Source organism: Mesitornis unicolor, unplaced genomic scaffold (genome assembly GCF_000695765.1).
Source record: "Mesitornis unicolor isolate BGI_N332 unplaced genomic scaffold, ASM69576v1 scaffold2396, whole genome shotgun sequence".
NCBI lineage: Eukaryota > Metazoa > Chordata > Aves > Mesitornithiformes > Mesitornithidae > Mesitornis > Mesitornis unicolor.
The window spans coordinates 27019-50345 of NW_010188690.1; the positions used below are offsets into that span (position 1 = coordinate 27019).

Consider the following 23327-nt stretch of genomic DNA (forward strand, 5'->3'; position numbering starts at 1 on the left):
AGTTGTGACTTTCTAGAGGTTTAATAGAGATATGTCGGCAGGGAATCAGTGTTCTCAGAGAAATGGTGGGGGGAGGAAGCATTAATAAATTTGTCTGGTAGAGCAGGATAGGAGGCATTACTGCACCGGGCTGATCAACTAAATAACATGCTTATTAAAAACAATCTGTAGGAACGCACTATCATTCCTGTTCCTATTTATCTTCTGGTCAACTCAATTGAGATTATGCATTAAAGCACAGGCAGCATTATTACATTTGCTTTATTAAATTCCATAAACAGCACTGTAAAGTCAAAGTCAAGATATTTATAAGATAATGGTAAACAGCAGAGGCATCGAGACTTGCCTTAACACTAACATTTGTAGACTATAGCATTTTTTTCTTAATTGCCATTCTCACAACAGCAAGTGCTTCACAAAACTCTTCCCTTAGATCTTTATTCCGCGCTCACTCCAACATGAAAAAAAAACCTCAACAAAACCAAACCAGAAACAACTCCAGCCCCAGTTCCCTTCTGGGAATGCGGGGAAATTATGAAAGAATTACACAACTCACAGCACTCATTAGGACATCTGAAATGGAATAATTTTAAATAAAGAGTAGGCTGGCTGCAAGGCCTTCCTGTACTACGGTTGATATTAGAAGCGCATCTCATTGTACCAAATTAGCATCCAAAAATTCTGCCTAACACATAATTCAAGACATAAACCACACCGGCTGTGAAAGGTAACGATACCTTATGCCTGCCTGCAGGCACCCGTTAGTTTCAACAGGACAGACAGGGAGAGAATTGAGCACCAACTACTTTCCGAATGGCCACGTTCAGCAGACACAGGAGGGTACGCAGTATTAGGAGGAATCGAGTATTTCTTTGAGAGACAGCGCGAGTCCAAACACAGGAACAGAAGCCAGGAATTTTAAACCCAACATTTATTCCCTCTGTGGCTTCACATAAATCATACAAGCCTTTGTTAGCCTCAGTTTCCCAGCCATGATATTTGGATAGTAAGACAGCTTACCCTTTAAGGATGCTGTGAAAACAATCAACGCTTAGAAACTGAGGATTATATTCAGTATGCCAGTTGGTGTTCCTATTTACAAGGCATATTCTCCAAGTCAACACGAGTTGAAATAGAAGCGAGATTAGAATAAAAAGTCAAGCAATACTTCTTTGGGAGCATCCCTTATTAAAAAAAAGGACAAAGAAAAGGGTACAGAAATAGTGAAGTCTGGAGGACAAACAAGGAAAAATAAGAGCAGGGCTAAATAAGCAACTTAAAAATATATTTTTCCCTGTCTAAAAATAAAAGTGTAACATTAAAAACAGAGGGCTTTTTAAAAATTATTTTTCTTAAGGAAGGAAAGCACAATGCCTCATAGTACAGAGAATAAAACTTACGGGACCCAATTGTGCCCTACCTACACCCAGACTGCACTGTCCAAGTGTGCTAAGACCTTTTTCTCTCCTTTAAACTGCCTCACCGAAGAAGGGCGCCTTGCATCTCCTTTAGCCATCTATGCAAAGTAGAAGGGTGTGCAGACTTCCAAAGTAAGGTAATACATCTCTGTGTCAGCAGAAGGACAACACGTACAAATCAGTGTTTATGTTTATTCATAGTACCCTACACAAATGCTTGCAATAAGGTAAATGCTCAGAATCGATGGGGCATCAATACGTGCTGCAGCTGACGTAGCCAGCTACTTCTACCAACAAGCACTTCTTTTTAACTCCATAAATATACGGATAAATACAATTTTACTTTTTATTCGGGCTTCTACGTTTTTCTAACACTAGACAAGCATACCATCAAACATCACTCCATTTCGGAAACCACGGATGTCCAGTTCTCCATTGTGTTAAGAGCTCTGGAACCACCGGTTGCCCCATTACAACAGTAATAACTTTTTTTTTGTTTGTTTTAAATTGCGGATTTCCTATTTCTGTAAAAAAGGTGTGTTTTTTCATTTTGCCACCAGATTAAATAAACCCTGGGTTTATAAAAGAAGGAAAGGTTTGTGCTACCTGAATGTGGATTTTCCTGGAGGCTCAGGTACAGCAGTACCATGTGGGATTATTTTCTACTTCCTACACCTGTGTAAGGAATTGCAGCCATTTATTTGGATGCAGACACTGGAATCATAAACCATGCTTTTACAGTCCTAAACCTTGCCTTTGACTTTACTAAAATGAAATGAAACTTTAGGTCAAGCTGGAAAAGTAAAACACCTAAAATGCAGAAGCTTGCCTATATAATGGAAACTCAAGTCACTGCTAGTTCATAACCTGCACGGGCTGCACACTGGCATCCAGACTTAATACAATGTCATTTAATGTGGTCCTCAACATGGAGAAGAGCTCTCTCCTCCTACCAGCACTGCCAGGGACACAGACTACCACCCTCAGGGGCCCCCCATGACAAACACAGGCACCGGTTTTCCCACAGAGAGTACTCCTCGTTCCTCTGCTTCCCCAACCACACCATGCACAGCATCCACAGAACCCAGCTGCCCAGCACAGCAAGATTAAGTTCAGGAAAGTCTTTTTAAAAGACTTGAATGACCTTTTGGTGTTGAAACAAATAAGTAATTAAAAAACAACACCTGCAGGACCAACACCCTTGGATAAATCTAAGGAGACTGCGTAGAGATATATGAGGATTTCTAAAATGATAAATGACTTTGATGCTTAGAATTTCAACTACTAACATCATTTCTTTCAAGGAAAACTCAAGCAAAGTGAAATGAAACAAATCATCATCACACTCATTCAGACAGGTAACGGGGGCTTTGTGCTCTCTGCAGATCAGTGGAACTTGAATAGTACTTGAATTTGGAGATTTCCCTTGCAAACTTTCTCCCTCTTTTTGCATCACTGTAAGACTATCAACAGTTTCTCATTTTGATATTACGGCAACAAATGAATTGTGCTTGGTCCTATTTTAATGTTGTGATAGAGGCTGTAACAGCAACAGAAGAGACTGGAGAAAGTTTAGGTTCTTTCAGCTATGGGGTAGCTATGATGATTTCAGCATAAAAAACCTGAGGGGATATGGAGATTAGGTGATGCAGGGAACAAAAAAGTGCGAGTTTTTATTTCAGTGAAGAAGACAGAAGAACTTCACCTTCTCTCAACAAACGCCAGCCACAGAGCTGGTGTCAGCTATCCAGAAAAGTGCACAACAATGAAGTTACCATCTTAAGGTCTCCCAAAAATCAAAAGCCATATTAATACAATGAAAAGCGTATTTGTATCTGCAGTAAGCTACACAATAAAGACAGCATTAAAATAAAATCCAAAATAAAAGTGCCAATGTTGACAACACTCCATTTCATATAGAAAGGGCTTTCTGCTTCCCATTCCCTCTTACCTGCCAATAAAATAAATTATATAGCACTATAATATGGCAAAACATGGGGCTTTCCTCTAGAAATCTATCCAGTCATATTTTCTGTGGCTGTATAAATCTCACTGCAGCGATACACTCAAAATTTGTCTTCCTGCTACAGGTGCCAAAGTCGGAGATCTCTGCTAGAGGGCAGTCCCCTCAGCTTCAGCGATCAAACAGTATTTACCAAGCAGCATTTCAGAATTTAGTTCAAAATTATTCATCCAGTTTCACTCTCCTCAAATGCCATAAAACATTAACACTGCTTTAATACCTCTACTAATTTCTTTCTTTCATTCCACCAGAATTGTTGCTTCCTACACTGACCAGAACTGGGAGAGAGGTTTTGGCAGAAGCTGCACACATTTCCAGTAACAAGTCCTAGCCAAGACTAAGCTGAAAAAGATCCTTGCATGCTCTCCATATGGCTTTGAAAATAATCCAGTATGGGTATTCAACTAGTTGACTATCATGCCATTTAGTTACATGATAGTTAGAGCAAATTGCAACTATAGCACTTGTTTCATTGATCCATATGGATACCAACTCTCTGCACCTGGGTTCAAGTCTGCTTTCACGCAGTATCAGTGAGCTGTGCCAAGGTACAAGTAACAAACCGTACGATCCTACCTCGCTTATACATGCGGATTCATGAAAATGAAGCAGATCTGGATCAGCAGGAGTGGCTCATCAGCTGCACAGTGGTACCACAATGGCCCAGCTCCTCCAAGAAGGAGGTACCCAAACCAACCACGCTTACAGATCGGTGGAAAATCACAGACGTGGGTTTCAGGGAAACTCATGGTAAAGGCTTTTGGCTTCCTGGTCACTAGTGAATGATGTGGCCACTTGACCTAACGTGTAAAAAGGTGAACCTCCTTTCTCCTGGCCAATGTTCCGCATGCAGCAGGCAGGGCTGCAGAGCTCTGCACTGAACTCCTGGTTGTCAGAGTGGTTAGTAGATGCGCTGACAGCATGCTTCCAAGAATTTTAAGTGCTAAAGCATCTAGTTTATGGCCTCTAGGTGACTAAGTGGGATACTAAACAGCTAAGGCCTGTGAAGACAGCCTTGGTGTCTCTGGGCACACACGTTTCAGTATCTAGAGAACTTCAGCGGTCAAAACAGTCACCTACAGACTCTCAGACACTTCCACACTCAGGCTGTTTCTGTGAAACATGCGTGAAGGAAGGTGACTGAATTCCACCCAGGTCTGATTCAAACATCCAAGTCCTCTTTTAAATCTGTTTCTAAGCTATTTGAAACACAATTGCTTTTTTATGTCCCTTTATATAGCACCCAGTATATTGAGACTGGTATGACTGCAATAACAACTCTGCAGAAGCACCAATTGCGCCTCAAAACAGAATTTCTCAACTTAAGTCGTTTCTGATTCTGCAATATACATACAAAGTAACTACAAAGTTTCTTCATATCTGACCAACAGCCTTTTCATCCTTTGATAACTCAAACAAAAAACAACCCAAAAGAGCACAGAATTTTAACCCACCTTTATGGAATTAAAAAACAGATTTCAGAAAGGTAAGCAATATGAGAAATTCAAGGCCAAAAAAAATGTTCCCATCCATTAAAATAAACATTTGAAAAACCTCACAGTTTAAAATGAAAGCATCAGCGCTGTGTAAGCCACAACAATAGCATCACCACCACCACAGAGCTGTACTGCTCACTCTACAAACAGAAATGGAAAAATCATGATACAATATTAGCAAACATTAACATGCCTCCCTTAGCTCAGTATTTATTAAATCATGTTTCAGTGTTCTTCCTTCAGTTTAATCTGCTTCAAAAATCTACAATAAACCGTGTGTTTAAATGTTTACTGCAAAAAGGATGTCAGAGTAATATGCCTGGTTATGTATGTACGTGATGATGGCTGATGGCTGTGATGAGGTAGGGAAGGCTAACACGGGAAGAGGGATACTTTTCACAGCCGTAACATCCAGGATTTTTATCCAGTGCTTTAATTTCTCCATTTGTGCTTACGTTTTTTATAGCAAAGACTTGCACAAAGCCATATATGTCAGTGTTACAACATGCCTTCATCAGACACAACAACGTGAAGAACATGCAAAGTGACACCTTAAATGCTGGATGAGATCCAAAGGGATAAAAGGATGCAGTGGTTAAAAACCAGGACACAAACAGATCTCAGACTCCTGAATCATAATTTCCCAACTGCTCACTTGGACAGATTCCCTTTTTCACCCAGTCCCCTAGCTGCCTGCAGTTCAACTACTCAAGTGCCTTGAGCTGAGGGTCCAACCTACAATCTCCATCTACAAGGGCCCAGAAATCTGATCGTGACTAACCCACACCAGGAACAGCAGGCTGCATGAGGTACAGCAGTAGCAACCTTCCTTTGAAAACCTGGAGTACACTCTTTTAATGCATAACAAGCAATGAATCACAGCCTCAGGGTGGAGGGCACCTGAGACCAGTTTGGATAGACTAGGTTTGGGATTTGGCTCTGCTCTCGGGTTGAGAGTTTTACTCTCAGCGACTTAAGTCAGTCACTGGATAAAAAGGCAAAATCACAAAACAAGGAATGGGACCCACACCACACTTCCCTCTCAGTATTACTTCCTAACCACTAGGTAACAATCACTCAGACTATCTGTGGTCTGTTATTTAAAAAACAAAAAGCCCTCAAATGAACATGTTTAAGTTTGCGTCTTCAGGTGCAGGACTCTACAGTGATTCTAAGCACAGAGATTTCTGTTATTCGTGACATTCAATCATATATCTTTGGACCCACCAGACACACTGGATTCAATCTTTCACATTTTCTGTAAGCTAGCAGTAGACAAAGACCTACATAGGAGGCAAGAGTGATTTATTTTATAGGATACATATGCTGTATGTGCTGCAGAAGTTGCTGTTCAGCTGGACCTGGTACTGTGGCCCATCAGGCCATTCTGTCTTGAAAGACTCCTACATCATCTGAGAGCAGAAGTCTTCCAAGTTGTGGTATCCTCCTAACTCATCTGGACAGAGCGGTCAGGCAGGCAGATGCTCTAGTCCTCAGGAGTAAAAGGTCAGAAGAGGCCTAAATCACCATAAGGCTTTAGGACTGAGGTGCTTCAGACCACAGCTTAGAATCTTAGAATCACAGAAGAATCACAGAATGGCTTTGGGTAGAAAAGACCTTTAAGACTGAGTCCAACCACTGAACTTGCCCTAAGTCTGCCACTAGACCGTGTCCTTAAGCACATCTACTCATCTTCTAAACACCTCCAGGGATGGTGGTGTTTAATGTAAAGGACTTGTTTCTATGTGTGTGTGTAAATATACAGAGAAATAAAAATATCTGGGCATGTAGGTTAGGCTGTAAAAAACACACATAGACATTGGGGGAGCATTTCAGTTACAATAGCTTCTCCGTACAACCTTAGGAATCATTAATAAAAGATACTCAAACTTCCTCCACCCCATACTGTTTTCTGTTTTTTCCACACACACATCAGGAAAACATCACCCCTAAACTTCCTAAAATGCATTTTGCACTAGGTTCCCTTAGTTGAAAAAAGGCCTATTAACAAAATTATAAAGGCTACAGAACCTTTCAATTTACCACACACGAGTCGCTGCCTGAGCAGAAGCAGATCACACACTCTCTCCTATTGAAGACAGAGTAGGTTTAAATGGAACCATTCCAGTTCTTTCATTGATGGCATAAATCTTCAGATCTCAGTGGAAGAGTCCAGCATATTCCTATTGTTAGTGCATCACTGACAGACCAGGCTCAACAGTTAAGAAGCTCCTAATGTGACAATTTATATAAGCAGAGTAATTAAAATATATCAGAAATCCAGATAACCTCCCCCAATCAAGCCAATGAAGGGCAGCCCATGGGCATTCAAATCAGACCTTGCAATTCAGCTCAGGGTCACTTTCCCAAGTTAAATAATATCAACAGAAAATACCTTAACCTAAATGATCCTTACTCATTACTAAACTTATTCAGGAAATTACATAAAGCTCTTTGAGGATACAAGTATTTTAAGAACAGTTAACCACTTTAAACAACTACCTTTTTTTTTCCTTTTAGTGATCTGAAGAATAAAGCCAACTTTAATTTCTCAGACATTACTTGAAATATTCACTAAAACATATGAAAGAGTGGGGAAAATGTGAGATCTTTTTAAATACTAGAAAGCAAGTACAGCAGCAGCAATATTATCTCACATTATCGGACTGTGCATTAGTACATACAGTGCAAGGTGTCAGTAACTGAATAATTATACTGTCAACAGCTAGGGAATCTGGCTCTTATGATTTTTTAATATTCTCACAAGCAATTACATTTTTTACTCTTTCCATTTGGGTTTTGTTTGTTTGTTTGTTTGGTGTATCTTCTACAAGTCAGTCTATCAACTGCGCGACTAAAAACATTTGATTACATTACATTTTGACATAAAATAAGGAGTAAATAAAACCCAGCACTCTTTATAAAGCTTTCCTTTTAAGTTAATACTAAAACAAACAAACAAATCAACCAACCCAAAACACAGCCATTCCAATTGACCCCATAATAGGCCAAAATGGAAAACATACGCTATTCAAATTTAAAGTCAACATTCCTAACAATCTATTTTAATCGTTTTTTAAAAAAACAACAGATGCTGTAATACACAGCCTGGCAGCTACTTCATTAGAGAAATATGATTCAAAAAACGTGGCTCTTCTTTGCCTGCAATTAATACAGAGGGATTTGGTAGATCTATGCTCTCCATTAAATTCTTTTGATTTAAATTTAACACTACAATCAGCATGTAGCACAGGAAACAGCTAACTGAAAGTCTCAGGTTTTAAGACAGTCAGCTTTTCCATAGCCATATGGAAACAATACATTATGTTAGCATATATAACAAGCAAAGTTACCTCTCATTGCTCGATCCATTTTCCCAATCAAAGAATAACAAAAATTGGTAAAAGTGACCGCGACCTAACCCATTTCAGAGTTTTCAAACCAAGCATTCAAAGTAAGAGGTGCCAGTTTGTCAAGCTGCAGCATCTCTGAACACAGCCAGCCCTTGAAACATTAAATATACCCACACTTCAGGAGCTCACCTTCTGTACTTTTAGCAGGAAGTAGCACATAGGAGTGACAAAGACAACTCAATATCCAGGTGTAATTCACGTGGACTCCTTTCCTTTTTTCTACTGGAAAGCAAAAGCTGTACAAGGCTGAAGCAATACTAGCCTGAACATTCCCACCCTTTACTGGAGAGCGGCAGAAGCTCGCAGGATACCGCCACAGACTGGGCAGGGACAAGAGGATTAAAAAAGTCTATTTTAAAACATATGGAGTTCCAGGAAGAAATATGCAAATCCTTCAGATAGAAAAGTGGGCAGACAGCAACTGCTGAAAAGTTTAACTCGGAAAGAAGAAAACCAGAACTGAAGTGACCTCCAAGCACAGCCAGCTCTCCATGCTCTATTCACACCACCTCTTTCATCACATTCTTCCTGCAGCGACCTTTCCCCCGTACACTGTCTGGCAGAAGAGACCTGGGACGTGTTGTGGTCAGCCTGCCCTGTCCTTCTGACTGTCCCTGGCAGCTGTGGATGCAGTGAGACTTGCAATGATCAAAGAGAAGCCATCATTGTGAGATGCAACTGAAAGCTGTCATATAAACACTTGCCAGAATTTTCCATGAAAGTCTTAAATATATGGGCCAGCAGTCTACTTGAAAAACTTATTAAATTAATACAGCAAGAATTTGGGAAAAAACCAGCACAAAATACAGTCATGGACAAAGCAAAAGGAAATCAAGCTTGAAATTCTTATTTATTGGCTGGATTCCCTTTACTTTAAAGCAAGGCAAGTGTCACCAAAACTGTGATTCTACAGTGTGCAATAATGAGGAAGGGCCAGTGAGTTCCCATGATTTTCTATGCATTTAACTTCACATTTTAGAAGAAACCTGTTTGATAACAGGTCTGCATTCATCACAGATACAAGATATCAACACATCTTATATTGCTTCTGCAATCTACTGATACATAGGCAATACTGTTTATTTTCAACATGGAACACTAGGAAATGTTTTTCATTTTTACTCTAAAATGTTTTTGGGGATTTTTTTAGATTACAAAAATTTTCCTAAAGCATTCATTATTTTGTAAGTGATTAAACAGCAGAACAGTCTCTTAGTTAACCACTAATTCATTAATTAATAAATTGTTTTACCCATTTTTGTATGGTTAGGCTTGATGAGTATATGCCCAGGTGAAGAAATGTCCAAGGCAACCTCTGTAGGAGCACACTAATAATAAAATTAAATTAAATTTAAAAAAAAAATTATCTGCTCATCTCCTGATAGCAAAGATTTTCACCTTCACTGGGAGAGAAAGTGTTAATGCTGTGAATAAAAGGTTTTCAACTGCAGCTGAATCATGTGAAGATTATCAATATAGCAGCAATGTACAAAGGGGCTTCAGCAAGGTTACTGAGTTTAATATAATCCTCTCTATAGCTAAGCACAGTAATAGAGAACCCTGTGTTCATTGTGACAGCATGTTGTGTATGCTCAGTAATACTTCTAAAATATACCGGGAGAACAAGAAATCCCCAACATCTTTACTATGCTCAAAGACAAAGTAAAGATATTACCAAGAACAGAGACAATCCTGAAACACAAAGGTACAGAAAAGCCAAACATTCAGAGCTGCAGAATATCACTTAGCACTTTCTCCTTAACCCTTCTCAAAGGGTTTAACTACATCAGCAAAAAGACAAGTTGTTATGACCATGATTTAAATGCAAGCAACAAAGCTCTAGCCCGCTTTGGCGAGGTCTGCTGGGAGGGACTATTACATTCTCTCCAGCCACCCTAGCAAATCTCTGCCTGTTCAGAGCCGTCGGCCTTTTCTAACCGCATTTAACTGAGATAAGGTTGCAAGAGTTGCAAAGACAACCCAACCTGTGTTAATTCATTGCAACTAGTTCACATTTCAGCTTGTGTAACAGTCCTGGGAAAAAGAGACAGCTAATCTGAGTCCAAGTGCAATTTTCCTTCATTAACTTCACTACCTCCACTGGTATTCAGTCAAGTTAGCTCCTCCCCTCTACTACACAGGCATATGCTAAGATTGCACTCTTCATTGTGTCTTTAATGCAAAGTATAAACTGGAACACACAAAGTGACCCTCTGCTCTGCCAACATCTCAAGTCCAGGTACTCACTTCAGCAGCAGGGCTCAGCCAAGCACTCTGTGCTAGATTCTGCACTGTTCAAGGCACTGGGAGTCGTCTTGGTGCTTAAACAGGTAAGTCAGGGCTCAGTTCTTTCAAGAAACAACACAGAAAAGCAAACACTTAAAAAACATTTAGTTTGCCTAAGCAACTTTCAGCATAGGTCAGATTCAGAATTTTTTTAATCCTCTGAAAGAACAAATAGAGAAGAATAAAGGAAAAAATGGGCAGGCTGCATTTGAAACTGATGCTATTGTAAGGTGCTGTTTTCTCCCCTTTTAGTTCATATACATTTAAAAAAAAAAATAAACCAAACTTAATATTTCTAAATCATTGCCATTTTACAGACATGAAAATAGCTCCATTTAAATCCTTAAAAGCCTTATTTTGAATAACAATCTTTGTAACAGACCAACATTACAATTAGCTTTGATTAAACTAAGACAAAATTTCCCAATAAATTCCTGTACCCGTTGCCAAACTTCAGAACAGTAAATGTGTCTCAGCCTCTACTGCACAGTTTTCCAAGGGTGCTCTCAGATCCGCTGGTGAGCTCTGAGCCACATAACCTGACCTCTAACAGCTAAGTCTTCCCCACCATTGAATTCAAAGCATGTTCATGACACAGTTGAAATATGTTCTTTACCAGAGGCAGCCAGTCACAAAGGCTGGGTCTGCAGGAACATTACCTCACATGATGAGAGCTGAAAAGAAAAACACAAAATCCACCATTCGTGTGAGGGGGGGGCTTGCCAGAGTCACTGGGAGCTCTTGGACCAGTCCTGACTGAGACACTTCACCCTTTGGTTTTGAGGGATTTGTTCATTCATGTTTTAAACAAGGGTCATCTGTCATATAAAAGATTTGTTAGAAAACTACTGAGAGTTTGTAATTATATTTCTGTAACTTTAAATTATAGGGATATAAATTTATTTTTTTTTAAATATGAGCCTATTTGGTCCCCAAAGTATTTTATATTTGAAAGAACAGGAAGTCTAGATCACTACAGATGATCTTTATTCAAGCTCATAGCCTATTAGGAACATAAATGCTACTATCTGTCATACAGGGAACAGACTGTATTAGCTGTTATGTTTTTTAGCTGGAAACAGCAAATCACTGCTGGTACATGAGATCATTTTTAACAACCTTCCGTGACAGCTCTTCTTTCTTGCCACCAGAACAAGATGGAGTTACAAAAGAAGAGACTCAAAAGTCACAGCAAATAAGCTGCCTTAGCACCATTCGGTGCCAGTAAAAGACTACCTTTCTTCAAAATATTCAAAAGAAAGAACCACTCAACTCCCATCAAGACCTTCTGAGCAAGCTCTTTGCTATCAAAGTTCTAAAAAGATGCTGCACATCAACCAATATCCTGGTATTATATGCAGCAGTCCCGTCTTGAAAACACTATTGAGGACAAAGCCCATGTTCTCCATCCTTACTGAGAAATCAGAGGATCACAGAACAGTTGAGGTTGGAAGGGACCTCTGGAAGTCATCTGGTCCAATCCCTCCACTTAAAGCAAGGCTACCTAGAGCCAATTGTCCAGGACCATGTCCAGACGGTCATACATCTTTAAGGATGGAGACACCTCCTCTCTGGGTAACTTGTGCCAAGGCTTGGTTACCATTGCAGTAAAAAATTGTTTCATGATGCTCGGAGGGAACCTCCTGTGCTTCAGCACGTGCCCATGGCCTCTGGTCCTGTCATTGGGCACCACTGAAAAGAGTCTGGCTCTGTCCTCTTTGCACCCTCCCTTCAGATAGTCCTATGCATTGATAAGATACCCCTGAGCCTTCTCCACTCCAGCCTAAACAGACCCAGCTCTCTCAGCCTTTCCTACAGGAAAGAACTCCAATGCCTTCACCATCTTTGTAGCCCTTCACTGGACTCTCCAGTATGTCCACGTCTCGTACTGGAGAGCCCAGAATTGGACACAGTGTGGCCTCACCAGCACTGAGCAGACGGGACGGATCACCTCCTTGCTCCTGCTGGCAATGCTCTGCCTGATGCAGCCCAGGACACCGGCAGCCACCTCTGTGGCAAGGGTATGTTGCTGGCTCAAATCCCCGATAAGCCTATATGGAAACCTTCCACACCATTATAAAATGAATCATATGTTAACATAATTTATAGTGAGAATCAGAATGCCAGGTTATCTGAGAAACTGGAATAAAGTAAAAATGCTGAAGTGAAAAACCAAGTGCTTCTGATTTCAGTAATGTTATGAAGACAGAGGCAAACTGCCGACTGCAGACGGGTACCATCTTCCAGAGCACTCTTCTGTTAGAGCAAAACTTTTAAAATTTGTCATATTCTAGAAACTGTGTGTTAAATACGATTTCTGTTCAATTGGTTTCTGTTGCTAGTTTTGGGGTTTTTTTGGGAGGTGGATGGGTGTTTGGTTGGTTTGTTCTGTGGTTTTTTTATTAAGAGCTAGAGTCACAGTAATATCTAAACTGGAAGGGGCCTCTAGAGGTCATCTGGTCCAGCGCCTGCTCAAAGCAAGGCCGTTCTTGAATAACTCTACAGAGGGAAATTTTACAACCTGACTCAGAAACTTGATCCAATGTTTGACCATCCTGTGAAAATTGTATCCTTATATCTAATAAAAACTTCCTTAACGACAATCTCAGCCCCTTGTTCCCTACCACTACACACCCCTGTGAAGGCTCTGATCCCACCTCATCTACAAGCCCCCTATTAGATTGTCTTACAAAATAAATGCCTTCCCCCTGCCACCTCTCATCCAAGGCTTCTCAAGGCTGAACAAACTCAGTTTTCTCTTTCTCTCCTCACAGGGCATTTGTTCCAGACCCCTAATGATCTTGGTGGCCCTCTGCTGGACTTAAAGTCAGTATTTCAATGTTTTTCTTGTACTGGGAACCCAACATGCTGCTTACTTATACAACACAATTTACTTCAAATGCTTTCTCCTAGAACACCAGGGGGGCAGCGAAGTGTAACTGTCTATAGCTACACAACAGCCCACACTCTGATACAACAAATTTTCTGAATTTTTACAAGCTTAGCTTTTTTTACGAATTCCTTACTGCCTTCTGTTTGCAAAAAAATTACACGAAAAATAACTATGCAGTGTGACTGGAATGCCAACCACCTGGTTCTGAAAGGCCAGTACTGAAACCCAGTTTTAAGTGCAATCATTTCCAAAATCCTGCCTTTAGCTCTTCCATGGGACTCCGAGACATGCATAACACCAGAGAACGACGGGGCAGGTTCACATCTTCTGTAAGATACTGTTTACACTTCTTAAAAAGTAATTTTTCACACAGTAACGATATCTAAGGAAAAAAAACTTTAAAGTGTAACAGGTTGACCTTAAGCAGATGACTTCTTACAATTCAGAGCCCAGTAGTTTAATGGAGTCCTGCTGCTGATGGGCTCCCCATGCGGGGTAACAGCCACCCACACTCTGTGCTAAAGTGGATCTGAGTTTAAGCTCACAGTGTTTCATTCAAACAGATGAAAAGTGTACAGATCACTTTGAAAAAGCTTACAATTTGAGAGATGTGATGGTAAATTTATGGCTGTGTAAAGATCATCAAAATTCTCCTTAGCTCTGCTATGAAAATCAGAGTTTGGCAAATTGCTTGAGACAAATTCACCGAGGTCAACTTCACCTCATTGCTCAAATGTCTTACTTTATCTAGCACAGCTTTAGAAATGCAGTTTCTCTCACTGAGCCTGTTCTCATCCAGACTCAAGTATCGAGAGAGAGAAACTGGTAAAACAGCCATCCTGGCTGCAGAAATTCAAATGATGAGTTGGTGACATCTCAGCTGAAATTTCCTGATTGGATCAGGAGATGTGAAATGGACTCTGATGATAACTACACAAAGTCCAGGGGGGAGGTGGGTAAAGGAACAGTTTCAAAATATAAACCCCAAATACTGAAAACAAACTAGAAGTGCTACTACCCATGGTTCTGTCTTCAGATACTCTGAAAATAATTTCCAGTAACTCTCCAGTCTTACCATTACACCTGTAACACTTTATTATTATGATGCTATTCTTATTTTTCAGGTAGGAAGCCTGAGAAAATACTTTAAGTTTACTGTGTTACTCTTAGTTTAAAACAAGACTGTAGCAGAGAGGAACTGTAGTTCAAATAAAGCTTTTCTTTTTAAAAATTAAACTCTTGCTCCAACTCCTCTAGCTGTCTTTGCAAAAATCAGAAACTCTATGCATATGGATACTCTCCAGCAACCTGCTGAGAGTCATATACTCTAAGTAGTTTAGGAAAACCTTTATTTCCATGAGAGAAAACAGATCTTGGAAGGCAGGCAAACTTGTACTCAAGATAATGAAGTAAGGTATTTCCAAATTCCAAACCAAAGTATTTTATTTCCTTCCTGAGGAATCAATTTTGTTCTTTATGGAGTGTCTGTTGTGTTAAAGGATGCTGTTTGTGTAATACATCTTTGTAGTGAAGGAGATTACTTTGGGTACCAAATATCCCCTACTAACATTGTTCCCAACATTTGGTAATAGACAGCAGAGCTAATTTTCTGTCATCCAGGAAGAACAGTAGGCTTGCTAAACTTTTATCATCATTCTCTCTGAAATACAGTAAAAATCACTGTTAGAACTGACAGTTTATTAGATCAAAGCTACCATCAACAACGTCAATTCTGCTTGGTCGTGTTAACAGGAAAATGTTTTATGAGTTCTACCACTGGGCATCCATTTAACTTCCAGCACCAGCTACGCTGTAAAACTGTGCACATAATTTATTTGGTGACCTGCGTGTGTGGGAAGCATTATCCAGGCAAAACTTCTCACAGTCTGACAAAATGCTTTGATTTGCACTGTTCAGATGACTGAACAAAAAGACTTTAAGCAATCACTAACAATAGCTTTTATCTCCAAAAGTGTAACACCACATGAGAGCAACCTATTGCTTTAAGACCAGATTTGATAAAATACAACTGATTGGGTAAATGCTGCATTTTAAACATGTACACATCTTGTCCACTAGGCTCAAGTACTAGTTACGTTTGTGTTTATCTTAAACGTTTTTAGCAATTTCCCCACACAATACTCATAATAACTCCATGAAAGCTGGTAACCTCTTTGCTTAAATGTAGCTTAAAATACACATTCATCCCAATTAGGTGAAGAAGTAAACAGAAAACAGCCATTCATAATTCTTCAAGTTACTGGCATCTTTGATTTGAGATGGTATTTAACAAAAAGAGTCCCTGGCTTAACTCTGCCCCATGCAGCCCATGGCAGGTGTGTCACCAACTTCTCCTCCCTGCATCACAGCAGAACTGATTTAATTACTCCCAATAATACGCACAAGATACAAATACAGGTATCGAACAAATTCCTACAAAATTCCAACCATGTAGATTCTGTAACTTCCTGTGTCTCTTTTCAGTGCAAATGTATTGCTACTACTCTGCATGGATTCCTAGGGTTTTATCTATTCTTTTGCTATACTATTAAAAACATTTGACTTGTAATGATCTGACACATGCTGCAATGTTTTCCAAGAAAGACTCACCTCAGACAGCAAACATGCTCAAGAAAGTATTATTATATATAATATTCTATTGTATTTCATATCAAAACATAAATGGATGTTTAAAAACTTGCAGCATTTCATTTTTAAAACATTCTGCTTCTATAGGCCCGTTTGGTACTTCTTTGAATTCTTTACGATGCAATGCACTCGCCTAGTTCACTGTTTCCTTTCCTTTTTTTTCTTTTTAGAAAGCAGCTGATAAAAGCATTTTCTGATGTTTTTACATAAAAACCACTACAGTGAAAAACCAGCATGAGCCTTGGGACACCTACCAGCTCCTAGTATTCTGCCTATGTTCAGCATGTCATGTCCTTGCTACACAGCATCACCTACCAGAGGTAGATGACACAGGGTTAATAATGTCAGAAATAACTGTTTAAAGTTGTCTATGCAGCTGCTGAAAGGATTCAGAGATCTTGCAAGACACACAGAGTTAAATGTTTAAGCTGTTTTTCCTATTTTGCTTTTCAAAACCTGAAAGTAGAAAATCCCTCGAGTGAAAAGTCAGAGAAAGGCTGCCATCCCTTCTAGGGTTAAAAGATGCTTTTGTAAGATTTTAGGTCAGATTAACCTTTTGCTCACAATAGGGCTGGTTATTGGTTTTATTTTTTACTGTCTTTAACACAGGTAAAAAATCAATATGAAGCGAGACAAAGGGCTCTGGAGGCCCTGGCTACCCCAGCTTTTGGGTTGGCTCACGCACAATCCTACAACACGCTGAGGCTGGGAAGGATTAGCCTGCTTGTGTTGAGTAAACCGATGATACTCAATAAACAGTTTCTGTTGTAAACCCCTTAGGACGTGCAAAGCCACACTAGTTGGCATTAGACCAGATAAGCTGCCGAACCAGCTGTAATCTCATTTAGACCTGAGCTGATCCTCCTGTCCTTTCATTCCGCAGGATCAAAGCAAACCACTGAGGAGGCAGCTGTATTATAGCGGCAGTGCTTGCTGGATGCGGCAAACATTTCATAAATTCCTCTCCTTGAAGCAAGCCTGCACATAATCTACCCAGAGCCAGCTCAATCAATGGATTTCTGAATTCATTAGTCTTATTATTACGGGATAACTGTTTTCTCCACATAGTGCAATAGTTGGCGCAAGCCAACTTTGCAAAGCGGCTCTTATTGCTGACCACTTCTTTCTGGTAATGTGCCTTTGCATTTTTGCTGTGCCACATGAAAATGATTTACATCACTTCGATGCAGTATTTTTTTTAAAGACTGGAAATAAAACCAATTCACGAATATTCAAGTAGGAAGCACTGAAATACAGTAAATTCTTCCAAGCATAATTACTGGCTACCTGCTCGCATGTTTCCATGCATCAGTAATAATGACCAATGTTTTCTGAGCTCCATGACAGCAAGTGATAACGGCGAAAGCAGAGATTATATCATCGTAGTAGCATAAATACAGACTAAAATTGCAGATGTGAAAGGAGTCATTCTAAGAAAAAGACTTCTATTTGCCTTTTACTCTTTGTGTTCTCTGGAATTAAAAGGAAGAGATATTTTCATTGTTAAAGAAATGAAGAGCACAACTTAAAAAAAAAAAACAAAACCAAAAACCAAAACAACAACAAAAAACCAAACACAAAAACTCACAAACAAACCAAAACCCAACCCAAACCAAACCAGAAAACCACAAAAGCAACAGGTGTTTTTAAACTCAACAAAAATGAAACTCAAGACACTGAATCAAGTAGGACTTGAGGGTGCAGCACTCGATTTCTGTACACCGTTTGGAGTTTCCCCTGTGCAATTACAGTTTTAAAATGTTATAGTGTAACCTTAAAAGCTGTAGAAGAACAGGAAGTGTAATTCAGAAAAATGTGTCAATCGCTCCATTTCTCACCAGTGAAACCTGCAATGTAACACATATTCCCAGATAAAGTAAAATTAGTTTTCTAACTTATACTGGAATAGGGAAATACTATTAAAAGTGTTTTTACCCTTCAATTTGCTAATTGTATTAATTGTTAATGTAAAGACTTAAGTTTTCTGGTGTATTTTCACTGTAGGAAAAAAAAATGTAAGAAGAATTACGCAGCAGACCAGTAATTTTTCGGTCATGTATAAGTTAGTGATTCCTCTATCACTCCTTAAAGAACGAACAGTAGCCACATAACTAAGTTTGGCTAGAAAAACAGAGGAGGCCAGGTAACCCTAACAATTAAGGTAAAAATAGCAGTGTTTGTGACTTCCTGTTATCTGCAGCCAGTGTAAGTATACAACACATTTGTGTGCACAAACCCAGAGAATCCCACCCAGCGAACTGCTCTGAGTTGACAAGAGAAAGACGTGCACCATCTTTGCACAGACACCCTGACCCACACTGCACAGCTCAGCCGGACCTCTGCATCTGGCCATTCATGTTTTGAATAAGGGTACCAAAAAACCTGTCCCTGTAATAAAAAGCTTCAGTGAAGTACAATAAAATTGGGTGTTTAACACATGCAAATGATTTTAACAGATGACAGAGATGAGATGTTTAGCGTGAAACTTTTTGTCAGAGCTAAAGCACAGATGTGCTAGAGCATGTCACAGGCAGCTGGCACAGATGAACAAAAGGTATTTGCACCTCTCGTCTACAGATGTGTAAAAAGCCCCACCACATCTCCTCCTCAATCACTTAGAAACCATCTGATGTGTTAGTTAATGATTTCCCTCTCTCCACTTCATTCTTCAGACATAAAGGGGTCCCATTTAACATAATCACTTAATAACAGCAAAGTGATGGGTATCAGAACCCTAATTCTTCTAATATTTGCAAAATCCAGCTCTTTGTAATAATAATAACACCATGATAGCAAACTGTAAAACTGTGTAATTATACTTTAATTGTATTGTGAGGCATGCATTAATCACAAAGTTTAAGTACCAAGGATGGAATTATAATAATTCTGTACAACAAATTTAAGCTAGCTAAGTAGGTCAGAACCACTAGCATGCAACAGGAGACCTCTGGGAATTTATCAGTTAATGGCTATTTATGTGCAAATGAGTGCCCTCCAACCCTCCCAAATCCTGTGTAGCTGAAGGGTATTTCTGTTAACCAGGAGCATGCTTAACTGCTGAGGCATAAATTAAACCATTTATTGGAATGATTTTAATTCTTCTCTCCCCCCACCCACTCTTACTACTGCCTCCACCCTCCCTAGCAGCACAATTTACAGTATTAATTTACATGGAGATAGGGCTGCTGAAGAGTTTTCAGAAATTGCTCTGTTTCAAGGAAGAGGAAAAAAAAAAGAGAGGCAGAGGAAAAAAAGAGCGAGGGAAAAACTTTCAGTAAGAGACAGCAGCAATGCTGTACTTAATCTTCAAATCTTCCAGAGGGCAGGCTGTTATTAGACATTCCAGAGGTTCAGTATCACAGCAGTGCAGTGGAAACCCTTTCATAATGAACTCTAATGAAATGAAATTCTGTTTTATGTCCTCATGTTCTAAACTTGGAGCAGACAATGAAGCTCAAGGGGGACTGCATCAACCGTGTTTTCTGTCGTAACGCTCAGACTGTACCTATATCAAAGGCTTTCTTTCGAGAAAGAAAACAACAAAAATGTCTTGGCTGCAGGAAAAAACACCTTCTATTTTTGAGTTTGACTTGTTAAAAACTAGTCATTTTTGATGTCTTAGGAAAATAGATACCTTTACAAAATACTCAGAATCAAGATGTACTGAGTTTTCACTGTGATGTAAAATGGGGATGATTTACAGGCAATTTAAATGATTTCTCAACTTATAATCATAGCAGTAATTCAGTACAACAAGGTAATGCGAGCATAACCTCAAGATTCACTTTCAGGCTTGTTCTTTTCCTGTGTTTGGGGTTTCTTTTTTCTAAGCACATGCACACATTTTCTTGCAAAGCCCAGGGTCCAAGAATAATAAAACAGAGAAAGTTTGATTATCCTAACATCAATTAACCATAGCTCCCTGTTACCCTAAACAGGGCCACGTCTCCCCAACGTCTAGTAATTACATTGTAAAATCCCTTGATTGCCTGAATGTATTCACTCTCTGTGACATCTGGATAATCACGGCTGTGCTATGGTTAATTATTATTTAAGAGATGATCACAGTGCGTTACTTTCCGATGTCATCTTTGCACCTGATACAAAACTCCACGCAAGTGTAACACGCTGATTACGTACACACACACAGCATTTCCTCCTGTTTTAGAATACCTTTGAATATATGGGTGCGGTGTGCATCGGAGCAATTCCCTTGGAGGAAATCTTTAGCAGCTTTAAAATATTTTAGGCAGCCACCAGGACCACTTACTGAAGTATTTTCAAATGCACGTCGCCAATAGCTAATCGATATATTCCTGTCCAGGAAAACAAAGAATGCCAATGACAATATTTGCTTTTATTCTCCTGGTTGACTTTTCATAAGGGAAATAAGATTGGAAAATAGGGAGTAAAAGAAAACCTCACTGTCCTGGCAAGCACATACGTAGTTGTCTGGTCCTGCCCCTCAATAAAAGATCACACACACACACAGATATATACACGTATCCTGGCTATCACTGCATGCATAATGGCTGCCTGTGCAGCCCCTGCATCACCATACAGAGAACCAGAAGGTTTCTGTTCCTAACGTGGATTTGCAAGCACACGCATTAAACCAGAAACTTCATACCACTCTTTGATAACAGCCAGAAATTAATACATGAACTATTTGACAAAAAAAAAGTTCACTCGTGTATTTTCAGGAAGAATCAGCACAGCTGCATTATCAGAGCCTGCGACAAACCCACAGTTACCTCGCTGTTCCCTGCAGCAAGGGGCTCCAGCCTTGATTATGCCTGTACCTTCCAGCCATTGGCAGGGTCTCAGCATTGCCCTAAGGCTTTAATTAACCCTGATTAGAGATAAACAGGGCCTTCTGGTTGTGAAAAAGAGGATAGACTAGACAGTACCTTCAGCTGATCAGAGAACTGAGTAAACCACAAACTGCTTTTACCTTTCAAGCATTGGGACAGGCTGCCAGGGAGGTGGTTGGGTCATCGTCCCTGGAGGTGTTTAAAAGACAAAGAGATGCCGTGCTTAGGGACATGGTCTAGTGGTGGGCTTAGGGTTGGTTCAATGGTTGGACTCAATGATCTTAAAGGTCTTTTCCAACCAAACCCATTCTGTGATTCTTTCTCTATTTGCTCCTCCAAGTAACACCACCAGGAAGGGACCTCCACAAGAACAGGAGATAATGCATGCGGACACATTGCGGAGTATGCGCTACTCTTTCCACTTTGTTTTTAGGGAGGATGCTATTTCAGGCTTATTTCACATTAGGCACATTTTCACTGTCCCTGGTCTAGTACCACTGGAAAGAAAGCTGGAGCATTTTGGCGTTGGCAATTAATGGCACTTGGACCTCCTGACAATGCACACATACATACCCTGTATCAACTAGCTTTCTTTAGAAATTGTCTAAAAAAAAGCATGTTCAAAGTAGTTTTCTAGACAGATTAAGACTTGAAAGCAAACCCACTGAAAACCCAGCACCCTCTTCAGCAGGGCCCCTGTGCTGTGCACACAGTTTGAGCCCCTCTCACACTCGAGAAATTCCAAGAACCTGTAGGATACAGACACGTTAAACAGGTTCAACCTCCCCCCCCTGCCAAGAGGATGAGGACGTTTAAAAGTGTGCATACTACAAATCAAAATGAATGACAGATTTCCAAAGTTAAATTTTATGGCAGACTACAGATACGGTTTCTTTACCTTCTGATCCCACTGAGTTTTTGTCCTGTAAGGAAAAGCACAGCATACTGTTTAGGAAGCATCCTTACTAATCAATCACCAGCTGCATCAAGCGCTCCTTACTAACGAATCACAGAAACATAAGGGAAGGGCTGGGTAGCATCTCAAGAGTCATTTAGGGAGCTCATCTCAGCAGTCTGGTAAGCTTACAGAGACTACCCTCTGGCTAATGTTTGTCTAAAAAGTAAAAAAAATGAAAGTCGATTCCACAAGTCTCTCCTGCAGTCTGTCAGTGTCGACATTTGCAGCCTGCTCTAAATAACCACACTAAACTTCTGCCCCAGTTTAAGCCAGTTCCTTCCTCGCTGGCACAGAGAACAGCAGACAACTTGTCTCCTTCACAATGTCTGTTTACGTACTGGATAACTTCTAGCACGTCTCCCTTCAACCTTTCCTACCTAAAACCAGTTCCATCAAACCTCTATGAGCTTCCTGCTCTTATTCACTTCTGTGACTCTCTCCGATTTTCAATTTATTCATAAATGTTCTGTAAGCTTACATGCAGAACTACAGCTAAAGACAGAATAAGTTGCTCTTCTCACCTGCTGAAGTTTTATTAACACCCTCCACAAAGATATTTAGGTTTTTTTAAGCAGAGTCACATTAAGTCCTGCTTCCTACAGGATGTGTGCATGAACACATCAACGTTTCAAGAGTAAGCCAATGGGCAATTTCAAACAAATTTAAATAATTTCTTTCTTACAGCCACTGTGTTCTTACAAATTTATGGAAATAAATATCCATGAAAACAAAGGTCAAAACATGAGCATCACACTCACCCACTCCATTCCCTTTTTACAATACAAGGGAATCCACTTGAACTACCATTTGTAATTTGTTTTCCCTCCCTACGTGAGGCAAAACCCGTGCTAGTGCAGGGACAAGATAATGCATCCTGCAGCCACCTGTGCAGGCAGCGAGGTCTACAGGCAAGGGCAGGATGGGCAGATGGGGTAACAGCGATGGCAGCCACCTCGCTTCACCCACCCTGGATGTGGCGATCCCCTCTGTTCCTCTCCCCTCACGGTACCCGTTACCTCCAGACTTGGACAGTACGGCTGCCAGGCTAAGCACTGCATGTGTTGTATCAGCATTTCTCCTTCCTCATTTCAGTACTTGGCCTTCCCTGTATTTCCTCTTGCTGCTGATAATTTTTTTCTCAAAACACTAAAGTAATTTTAAATTCTGGTTCTGCTCTCCATTTGATCACGGAGAAATACCCTGTAATTTCTGTCTGCACACAAACTCTGTGCCTCATTTTCATCTACCTACAACTAGTTGTGCTAAACAGTTCCTCATTTTCACCGATCTGAAGTGACACCATTAAACACTGCTAATACTCAAATAACACAAGTAACACTGAAGCCTCACACTAATTATGTTCTTTATGAAAATTTT

At 40.0% G+C, this 23327-nt stretch overlaps 1 protein-coding gene across 1 annotated transcript in view; it reads right to left on the reverse strand.

The window, feature by feature from the left end:
* Positions 1 to 23327, reverse strand: part of MMS22L (MMS22-like, DNA repair protein) — a 91501-nt gene that overhangs the window by 26124 nt on the left and 42050 nt on the right.